General features: G+C 39.2%; 1 long non-coding RNA gene and 1 pseudogene across 2 annotated transcripts; both read right to left on the bottom strand.

The window, feature by feature from the left end:
* Positions 1-2,838: 2,838 nt before the first annotated feature.
* LOC145555061 (uncharacterized) lies at positions 2,839-6,078 on the bottom strand. Of its 2 annotated transcripts, none has more exons than XR_014091129.1 (2): positions 4,997-6,078; positions 2,839-3,210 (listed from the first exon to the last, which is right to left on the bottom strand). It is a non-coding gene; the product is annotated as an uncharacterized LOC145555061 (long non-coding RNA). The 2 variants fall into 2 exon arrangements; XR_014091128.1 differs by lacking the exon at positions 4,997-6,078 and adding an exon at positions 4,695-4,989.
* Positions 6,079-7,161: 1,083 nt separating this feature from the next.
* Positions 7,162-8,426, bottom strand: LOC145555060 (uncharacterized; annotated as a pseudogene).
* Between the last annotated feature and the right edge of the window lie 1,477 nt (positions 8,427-9,903).

The raw sequence follows: 9,903 nt of genomic DNA, 5'->3' as shown, positions 1-9,903 counted from the left end.
TCACGAGCAGGTAAAATTTCGAGAGAAATGTAAGAAGATGGCCTATGAAAATATAGAGAATATAAGGAGAAAAGAATATGTCAAAGAAGCTGTTGAGGAGAAAAAGCTTAACCAAGAAAAAGCTAAGCAGGAGTTTGCCCAAAAGTTACTTGACAAACAGGAGAAAGAAAAGAAAGTCAAAATGCAAAAGTATTTGACTGATGCATGGGATGATCAAGTTGAATACAAACGGCAAAAGCAGATTGAAATGGACAAGATCATAAATAAAGGGTCTGATTCCTTGATGGAATCAGAGCAGTCGCATCGAACGGAGGACGTTGAGAAGAAGAAACAGAAGAAGCAGCAGACACTCAGAACACATGACAAGACTGAGCCAAACATGAGGGACCAAAAGAAGACAGTGGATGACAATTTACAGGATATATTGAGGAAAGAAGCTGCCTACGACTCTGTTTTGAAAAAGAAGCTATGCAACAGCATGGCTAAAGAGAAGGTTGCCAAAATGCTACATGAAGCACATCAGCAGAAGAAGGAAACTCCAAAGCCAAAGACTCTGGCTGATAAAGTGTTTGCTAGTTATGAAAATAAACAGCAACAGAAGAGGGAAATGGACAGGGCTGAAAGGGAAGGGTTGCTTCCTGGATATCCAGCTGAGGAAATTGTAGCCAGGAGACAGAAGAAGGATCCCCAGCAGAAACTGAAGACACAGGACGAGACTAAAAAACATACGGACAATTTAGTAATAATGCAGTGGGGAATACAGCACAGTGTAACTGAGCAAGAAAGAGATGTTCAGTATGAATCTGGCTTTCTAGACTATAAGAGTGACTGCAACATTCCTGATAAGGACAGAAGTCGTGAAATACGTAAAAAAATAGTGTACGACCAACTGTCACTTACAAAGAAGGAAGAAGCTAAAAAACGGGCTTTTGTGGAGGATAAGTTACTGGAAGAAAGGAAAGAGCGGGAATCTGCAGAGCAAAAGCGTGAAAAACTGGAGAAAGAGAAAAAAGCTGCAGCTATAAAGAGTCTGACAAAATCTTGGGATTCACAGATTCAGCTCAAACGGCAGGAGAAAAAGGAACTGTGTGAGATTGAAAGGAAAAACATGCAGACCTTGATCGAATTAGACAGAGTGTGTGGAGCTGAAAACAGTAGGCCAAGCCACCAGACTCTGCCAGGGAGAAGTATCTCCCTGGCAGAGTCTGCAAGAAGATCTGCAAGAAGATCGGTGGATACTGCTGACCAACATGACGACACAAGAAACAGACCTATACAGAGTAGTCAGAAAGTTAGGAAGCCAGTCACATTACCTTTACTCAAATCCACCTCTGTGCACTTTGCTGAGGATCACCAACAGCAAAATAAGAGAGTAAAATTCCCGTCCATTTCCAGTCCCAGATAAAATGTCTGTTTCTCAGCTGGCCAAGGAATGTGATGGGAATCCCCCAGAGGAGCTGACCCAAGTGGCTTAGGAGAGGGAAGTTTGTGCCTCCCTACTTAGGCTGCTGCCCCCATGACCTGAAGAAAATGGATGGACGGATAGATGGATAGATAGATAGGTTTTCTCTGGGTGCTCCAGTTTCCCTTCAAAAACGATCAATCGATCGATGGATAGATGTATAGATAGATAGATAGATGGATGGATGGATGGATGGATGGATGGATGGATGGATGGATAGATAGATAGATAGATAGATAGATAGATAGATAGATAGATAGATAGATAGATAGATAGATAGATAGATAGATAGATAGATAGATGGATAGATGGATAGATGGATAGGTTTTCTCTGGGTGCTCCAGTTTCCCTTCAAAAACGATTGATTGATCGATAGATGGATAGATGTATAGATAGATGGATAGGTTTTCTCTGGGTGCTCCAGTTTCCCTTCAAAAACGATCGATTGATCGATAGATGGATGGATAGATAGATGGATAGGTTTTCTCTGGGTGCTCCAGTTTCCCTTCAAAAACAATTGATTGGTCGATAGATAGATGGATAGATAGATAGATGGATAGGTTTTCTCTGGGTGCTCCAGTTTCCCTTCAAAAACGATCGATTGATCGATCGATGGATAGATGTATAGATAGATGGATAGGTTTTCTCTGGGTGCTCCAGTTTCCCTTCAAAAACGATCGATTGATCGATAGATGGATGGATAGATAGATGGATAGGTTTTCTCTGGGTGCTCCAGTTTCCCTTCAAAAACGATCGATTGATCGATAGATGGATAGATGTATAGATAGATGGATAGGTTTTCTCTGGGTGCTCCAGTTTCCCTTCAAAAACGATCGATTGATCGATAGATGGATGTATAGATAGATGGATAGGTTTTCTCTGGGTGCTCCAGTTTCCCTTCAAAAACGATCGATAGGTTTTCAGCTTCAGAAGGGAGGCCCAGACTTCCCTCTCCTCAGCCACTTCTTCCAGCTCCTCCGGGGGAATCCCAAGGCGTTCCCATGCCAGCCGAGAGACATAGTCCCTCCAGCGTGTCCATGTCTTTCTGATTAGCTTCCCTGTGTATTTAACCCCACCTGTTGTCTCTGTCCTTCGTCGGGTCCTCGTCATTAGTTCATCGTTCGTCTGTCCGTTTCCAGTGCCGCATGTCTTTCTGAGTTTGTTCCTGATTCTTTATTAAATACATAATTTCCTCATTACTACCTGGGTTTACCGGCGTCTTCCTCACCTACAACCACGCACATATGACAGAATGTCCCTAGTATTAGCTACGGCAGATATATGGCCAGGGCCGTACAGAGACCACTACAGGGGCAGGTGCTCAACAACAAGAAAGGGCCCATCTAACCGCCTTCTAGGACAGAATATTAACAGCCTCTCAGCTTTCAGAGTTTAATAAACAATGATAAATTACAAAATTGTGAGACATACAATCAGAGCTAAAGGAAATCTCTACATAGAGCATAACACTATGCATATGTAAGATATTCTATTAGTAATTTCTTTCTGCAGGTCTATTTTGTAAATCAGAGCTGGTGGTCTAGCTCTGGTTTACATATTTTGTCTTTACAGAATTACACTATTAAAAATATAAACAAGGGCACAAAGCAACCTTTATGCCCTTGTAATCTTTTTATAGATTACAGATTAGTGGACTGTAATCTCTAAAAAGAGCTTCCTGTTTGCTGCAGTGGAGATGAAGACGGTCCAATCAGGAAAGCAGAGCTGCATCAAACTTTAAGGTGGAACTGCAGAAAAAAGAAAAAAACAAAAGCAAAAATTGAATTGTTAATGTATGTCACCATGAGAAAAGCCTACTGAGTTTTGCTTAAAAAAACCTTTTTAAACATTTAAATCACACATTTGTCTCATGAACAACAGTCTCATGTCTCAGTGATTGTTTTTGTTAAACAAACTTATTTGTGCATGTCATAAATCTTTTCTTGATATTCTAAGTTTTTGTTTGACTCAAAGTTTTGCTTGTGATTCTCACATGACGTTGTGAGCAGTGGCGTAGCCAGAGGGGGTGCCAGGGGGGCCATTGCTCCCCCTGTCATCTGATTGGCCCCCCCAGTGGCCCCCCCTGATGATTGACATGTAACGGCACCAGGTTATTCCTGTACATTATTTGGAATCATTCTAAGTCAATCTATCTAAAGAAGAAAAACAATAATAAATATATGAAAAGAAAATGTATAAAACTTTATATAAGTCCATGTGATGACAAATAAATAGATTTTTATCAGGCGTGATACCAGCCTCCTTTATACTCATAACAACAAGCTGATATTCTTCTCCTGGATGTTTCAGTTGCTGCGCTGTGGTGCAACTCAAAGGCTAAAGCACTTCATACCTGGTGGTTGTAAAACACCAATAAGTTATTTATTGATCCTCCGCAAAAAAGAGAAAAAAACGAAGAGGGGCCGACAATGTTCGTAGTTTGGAGCAGAGGTGGCGCTAGAGTTTTTTTGTTGTCCGTCAAAGAAAAAAATCATTTTATTTCCAATTTGTAGTCATCAAACTAAACATTTATTATTTCTCTGCGAGAACGTTTTTAAAATCAGGTAACATTTCACGAAATGACGTGATTAGCAGACGGCAGAACTCTGATCGTTTCCTGATCCCGTCATCACTTCCCTCTGCGGGAGAAAAACCCCGCAGAAGCGGATCAGCTGCTGGACGCTCCAAAGCCTCTGGTCCGTTAAAGCGCCCAGATCAGAGGTGATTCTCTGACAGATATTGTTCTTAGTATGATTAATAATGAGCTCCACGATGTTCTCTGTGCGTAAAGCTTAAACTGTCTGCGCACCAAGTGGTCAGCTGATCACAGTCTGGACAGAAACAAGCAAACTGCTCTCTGTTCTCATCAAAATGAGGCTGAGGAGGTAATCTGATATATTAACTCAGTTAAGTTTTTACTGGTTTTGTTTTTAAAACATCATTAACGTAAGCAGTGTAACTATATATTGTATATTTGGCGTTTGTCATCTCATGTGTGATTAACTGGAGCATTTATTGCCCAGCGCTCTGCGCTTGTTTCTGCTTAACGGATCTGCACTTTAATTTCTTTCCTCTCTCAACAGTCAGCTGTTATTCCTCTACTTAAACTAAGTAGATCCTAACATTCTCTTTAATTTTTCTCTCTGTGCTCCAAACTCATTAAATATAAACTCATGAGAAGCCCGAACCACCATCAGGCAAATAATTCTGGTCCGACCCGAACTATTGTTACCTGTCCAATCAGAGCTTCCTAACCAAGGTGTCCATAACTCTTCAACACGCTGTCAGCTCCCGGTCAGAAAGACGCATTTAGTTCAGTGTCCATGAGATGATATTCAGAAAGGATCTTTTATTTGATTGATTTTAGTTTCCTCTGCGATGAACTCTTTGCATAAAGTCTATCATGTCTCCATGTGCGCCAGTCAAAGGTGTTAATTATAAGATGTCAAATGACAGAGGGGCTTAAAAAATAACCAAATATTCAGTTTGGTTATTTTTTTAAAATTATATATATATATAAAATTCCCTTCTCACCCTCCGCGGGTGGTCTGTTTCATCCTCTGAGCTCGGGTCCTCTACCAGAGGCCTGGGAGCTTGAGGGTTCTGCGCAGTATCTTGGCTGTGCCTAGAACTGCACATTTCTGGACTGAGATGTCTGATGTTGTTCCTGGGATCTGTTTGAGCCACTGCTCCAGTTTGGGGGTGACTGCCCCGAGGGCCCCGATGACCACAGGCACCACTGTGGTCTTCACCTTCCAGGTCTTTTCCAGTTCCTCCCTGAGGCCCTGGTATTTCTCCAATTTCTCATGCTCCTTCTTCCTGATGTTGTAGTCACTTGGTATTGCTACATCCACCACAACGGCTTTCCTCTGTTCTTTATCCACCACCACAATGTCCGGTTGGTTCGCCATTACCATCTTGTCTGTCTGGATCTGGAAGTCCCACAGGATCTTAGCTCGGTCGTTTTCCACCACTTTTGGGGGTGTTCCCCACTTTGATCTCGGGGCTTCCAGTCCATATTCTGCACAGATGTTCCTGTACACTATGCCCGCCACTTGGTTATGTCATTCCATGTACGCTTTCCCTGCCAGCATCTTGCACCCTGCTATTATGTGCTGGACTGTCTCAGGGGCCTCCTTGCACAACCTACACCTTGGGTCTTGTCTGGTGTGGTAGATCTGAGCCTCTATTGCTCTGGTGTTTAGGGCCTGTTCCTGGGCGGCCAGGATGAGAGCCTCTGTGCTGTCCTTGAGTCCAGCTTTCTCCAGCCATTGGTAGGTTTTCCTGACATCAGCCACTTCAGTTATTTGTCGGTGGTACATCCCATGTAGGGGCTTGTCCTCCCATGATGGTACTTCCAGCACCTTGTCTTCTGTTCCCCATTGCCTGAGACATTCGCTGAGCACATCGTCTGTTGAGGCTTTGTCCTTGATGTATTTATGGATCTTGGATGTTTCATCCTGGACAGTGGCTCTCACACTCACTAGTCCTCTGCCTCCTTCCTTACGGCTCGTGTACAGTCTCAGGGTGCTGGATTTGGGGTGGAATCCTCCATGCATGGTTAGTAGCTTCCTAGTCTTAACATCCGTGGCCTTCATCTCTTCCATTGGCCAGCTAATTATATATATATATATATATATATATATATATATATATATATATATATAGATGTGCACACACACATTTAAAATTTTGCCCCCCCAAGAGGTAGTCCTGGCCCCCCCAACTTTAAAAGTCTAGCTCCGCCACTGGTTGTGAGCAGGGCCTAAAATCACAACAAAAGATTTATGTGTGCAAATAAAAGTTTATGTTTGGGAAATAACTTTTGAAGTTCACAAGACAAAAATTAGTTGTTTAATTATTTTTTTAAATTTTTTTAAACAAAACGACTTGTTGTTAAAAAAGAAATTATTACAATTCCAAAAGTTATTGCAATTTTATTTTACTTAACTGAGTTCAGTTTTTTTTTCCCATTGGGAAAAAAAATTTAACTTCATACTCTGCAAACCAGACCCTAAACTAAAGTCTGGGTTGGGTTTTTTTCAGAAGAGGGCTTAGAAAATAATAATACCAAAAAATAATTAAAAAAATTTAAAAAAAATTTGACCAAAAGGGCAGTTGGGGGCAATGAACAAAAGGGGCAGGTGCTCATTCATTATTTACATTCGAGTGAGGTTTTCACATCCCTTTATTTTTATTTACTTTAGTTTGTGTGCGTGTTATGTTATTGTCTGAGGATAAATGTGGTTCAGTTTTATTGTTTACGTTTAAACAATAAAATATTACAATCATGAAAAAACATTGGGTTTGATGGTTCTTAGTCTTAATAGCACTGAATAGAGTCAGATTTCATGGGAGTTAGGTGAGTTTTGACACCTTATAATTTGTTATTGCTCACAGAAAAAATTTGTTTGGGTGCCGCACATTTTCATGGCAGGTCAAAAGTTTGCGTATATTTATGTAAACTTTCACGCCGTGTTGTGCACACGTTTGCGCGTACACATGCTTTATACATGAAGCTCCAGGTAACCTCTAAGAAAAGGTGACAATGAGCAAAACAAAATCTTTAATAAACCTTCACCCAAACAAAAATACATTTATAAATTAAATTCGAATATAGAAAATACAAAATATGGCACCTGTTAGTGAGGGTAAATCCCTCAGGCTACTGTAGATTACATATGGTGAAAACAAGACAGCTAAGAAAAGGTTAATAACTATGAGTTACTCAACCAAACAAACTGATTTTTGTCCTGTGTGGATTCTCATATGTGTGGTTAAACTATATTTATGTCTAAATCTACGTCCACAGAGATCACAACAGAAAGGCTTCTCTCCTGTGTGGATTCTCATGTGTCTGTTTAAACTTGATTTATCATTAAATCTATGTCCACAGAGGTCACAACAGAAGGGTTTCTCTCCTGTGTGGATTCTCATATGTATGAATAAATGTGATTTTTGGCTAAATCTATGTCCACAGAGATCACAACAGAAAGGTTTCTCTCCTGTGTGAATTCTCATGTGTGTGGTTAAACTATGTTTATGGCTAAATCTATGCCCACAGATATCACAACAGAAAGGTTTCTCTCCTGTGTGGATTCTCATGTGTGTGGTTAAACTATGTTTATGGCTAAATCTATGCCCACAGATATCACAACAGAAAGGTTTCTCTCCTGTGTGGATTCTCGTGTGTGGTTAAGCTATTTGTTTGAAGAAATGTTTTTCCACAGTCTTCACAGTTAAACTTTCGTCCTGTCTGAACCTTCCTTCGTGAGTCACCATTTTTCTTCTCCATAGTACATTTCTTAGTATCTAACGAGCATGGAGCCTCTATTTCTGAAGCTAGTTTGTTAACTAAATCTCCATCTGACTCAGGAGTTCTGCTCTCCTTCCAGTCATTGTCCATATTCTCAGTTTTCAGTCCAGAGTCTGACAAATGTTTCTTCTCAGAGCCTGGGTGCTTTACATCATCCTCCTTTTCATTCTTTTCTGTGTCTTCAGACTCTAAGGAGCTGAAACCATTTCCACGGTCTTCTGTTTTGATGGATTCTCCTTCATTGTTTCCTTCTGGAAGTTCTTTGTTTTTAATTTGGTCTTGATAAAGCTGTGAGAGCAGAGGGGACTGTTTATCATCCTCATTCTTTATGGCACTTTCTATCTCCTCCTTCACAGTGAGCAGCTCTTCCCTCTGAATGATGCAGACTCTCTCCTCTTCCTCATTTATGTGGTAGGGCTTTGGGTCATGCAGGTCAGCATTAGGTTTTTGGTTTTCTGCATCTTCTATAACCAGCAGCATCTGCTTAACATCTGCAGGAAACACTGAAACGCATTATGTATATTAGAAATGATCTAAACCACAAATTTGACTGAGTTGCTTTAGAAACTTTTTCTCAGCATAAACATTTCTTTTCGGGACCTTTGCATGCAGTTCACTCATGGTCTTGGAACTATCAAATACGTCTCAAATAACAAGAAATAAAAGCAGATTAAAGCTGCATGCAGCTCAGCACTGTCCCATCTCCATCATTCCAGCATGTTTACTAAGTAACTGATTTTCATTTTCTCAGAGTGAGAATTCCCATTAACCATCAGTGCTCTATAATAAACCAACTGTTTGTGGAATAACTCATTCCTTCACTCAATAGCAATGAAAAGACTTGAGAAGGAAGGACAAGAAAAAGAAGGCGATTCAGTGAGAAATCTGACATTTAAAGCTACTGAAGACATTCAGTCACAGTGAAGAAATGCATCTTTCCAAAATTGGCTTTTTAAAGTAATTTATGTAGCAGATAATGCATTCCAAAAAAAAAAAAAAGAAATTTCCAGACTTATTTTATTATCCAAAGTAACATTTGTTTAATTAACCAATATTACTCATTTAATTTCCCATTTTATTTCCAGTCTTATTGAACTTTTAACTGGTTACATTTTTTCAATTAATTGTCTTTACTTCATTTTTTATAACTCGTTTGTGGTGATTATTTTCCTAAAATATTGCCACAGAAAGAATAAATTATCCATTCCAGTTTACATTGCTGCTCATTATGCATCCTCACAGTTTTAGTGATTTTATTCTGATTTAATTAAAACTAAATATTTAGTAGCAAGTTGAACACGTTGAGCGGTTTTCCTGCAGTGAGACGAATGGCACTGAATGCTGCTCTGTGACATCAGAGCAGGTTATAACAGTTTGGGTTTTTCATTATAGTTTGCTTTTATGTCGTTGTGACTTTTTGTTTGTCTAGTTTGGTTAACTGAAATTATTTTTTCAAGTGTGCTTGCTAGTTTTCATTAGTTATCATAAGGTAAATTCTGTTTGGATTTAGTTTAGGTTTTATAGTAGTGGTTTTACTTTGTTCATACTTTGGTTAATTTTTAGGTGCAGAATTCAAAAAGGTCAAAGTATTGCAGTGGTGTATCCATTTACAGGGTAATGAATCAAAAAAATTATTAAATTAATGTTGAACAATAACTGATTGATGTTTTCTCCAAACCTTTGCTGTCAAAAGTCATAATTTGCCGACAAAGACAAAGACTATTTTATAAAATTTCAGCACGTTTTACTTAGTTTCATAAACAGATGATGTAGATCCAGTTAGTTATAATTTTTCCTCATTAATTACCTCTTTTGTTTATCTTAATTAACAAAGTTTATGTTATTTCATTAGTTTTAGTTAACTATAGTAACGTTGCATCAAACCAAAGATGTTAAAAACATTTTAATTTGTGGCCACAGAAATACATTCTTCAAATTGGAATTATAACAGCTTTCTGCAAAGGGGTTTGTTGTGTTTCAGTTTGCGTAACTCCAGGAGAAATCAGACCTGAATCTATTTATTCATTCAGCCTTAAGAAATACGGAGATTTTTAGTTATATATAAAAAGATTTAGTGTCAAACTCATTTTGGAACCGAGTTAATTCAGAGTCACTCAGCACATTT

This window comes from Poecilia reticulata, chromosome 15 (assembly GCF_904066995.2).
Source record: "Poecilia reticulata chromosome 15, P_reticulata-male-v2, whole genome shotgun sequence".
NCBI classification, from domain to species: Eukaryota; Metazoa; Chordata; class Actinopteri; order Cyprinodontiformes; family Poeciliidae; genus Poecilia; species Poecilia reticulata.
Note: the sequence above shows the minus strand (reverse complement) of the source record. Positions and strands in the feature narration are given on the sequence as shown.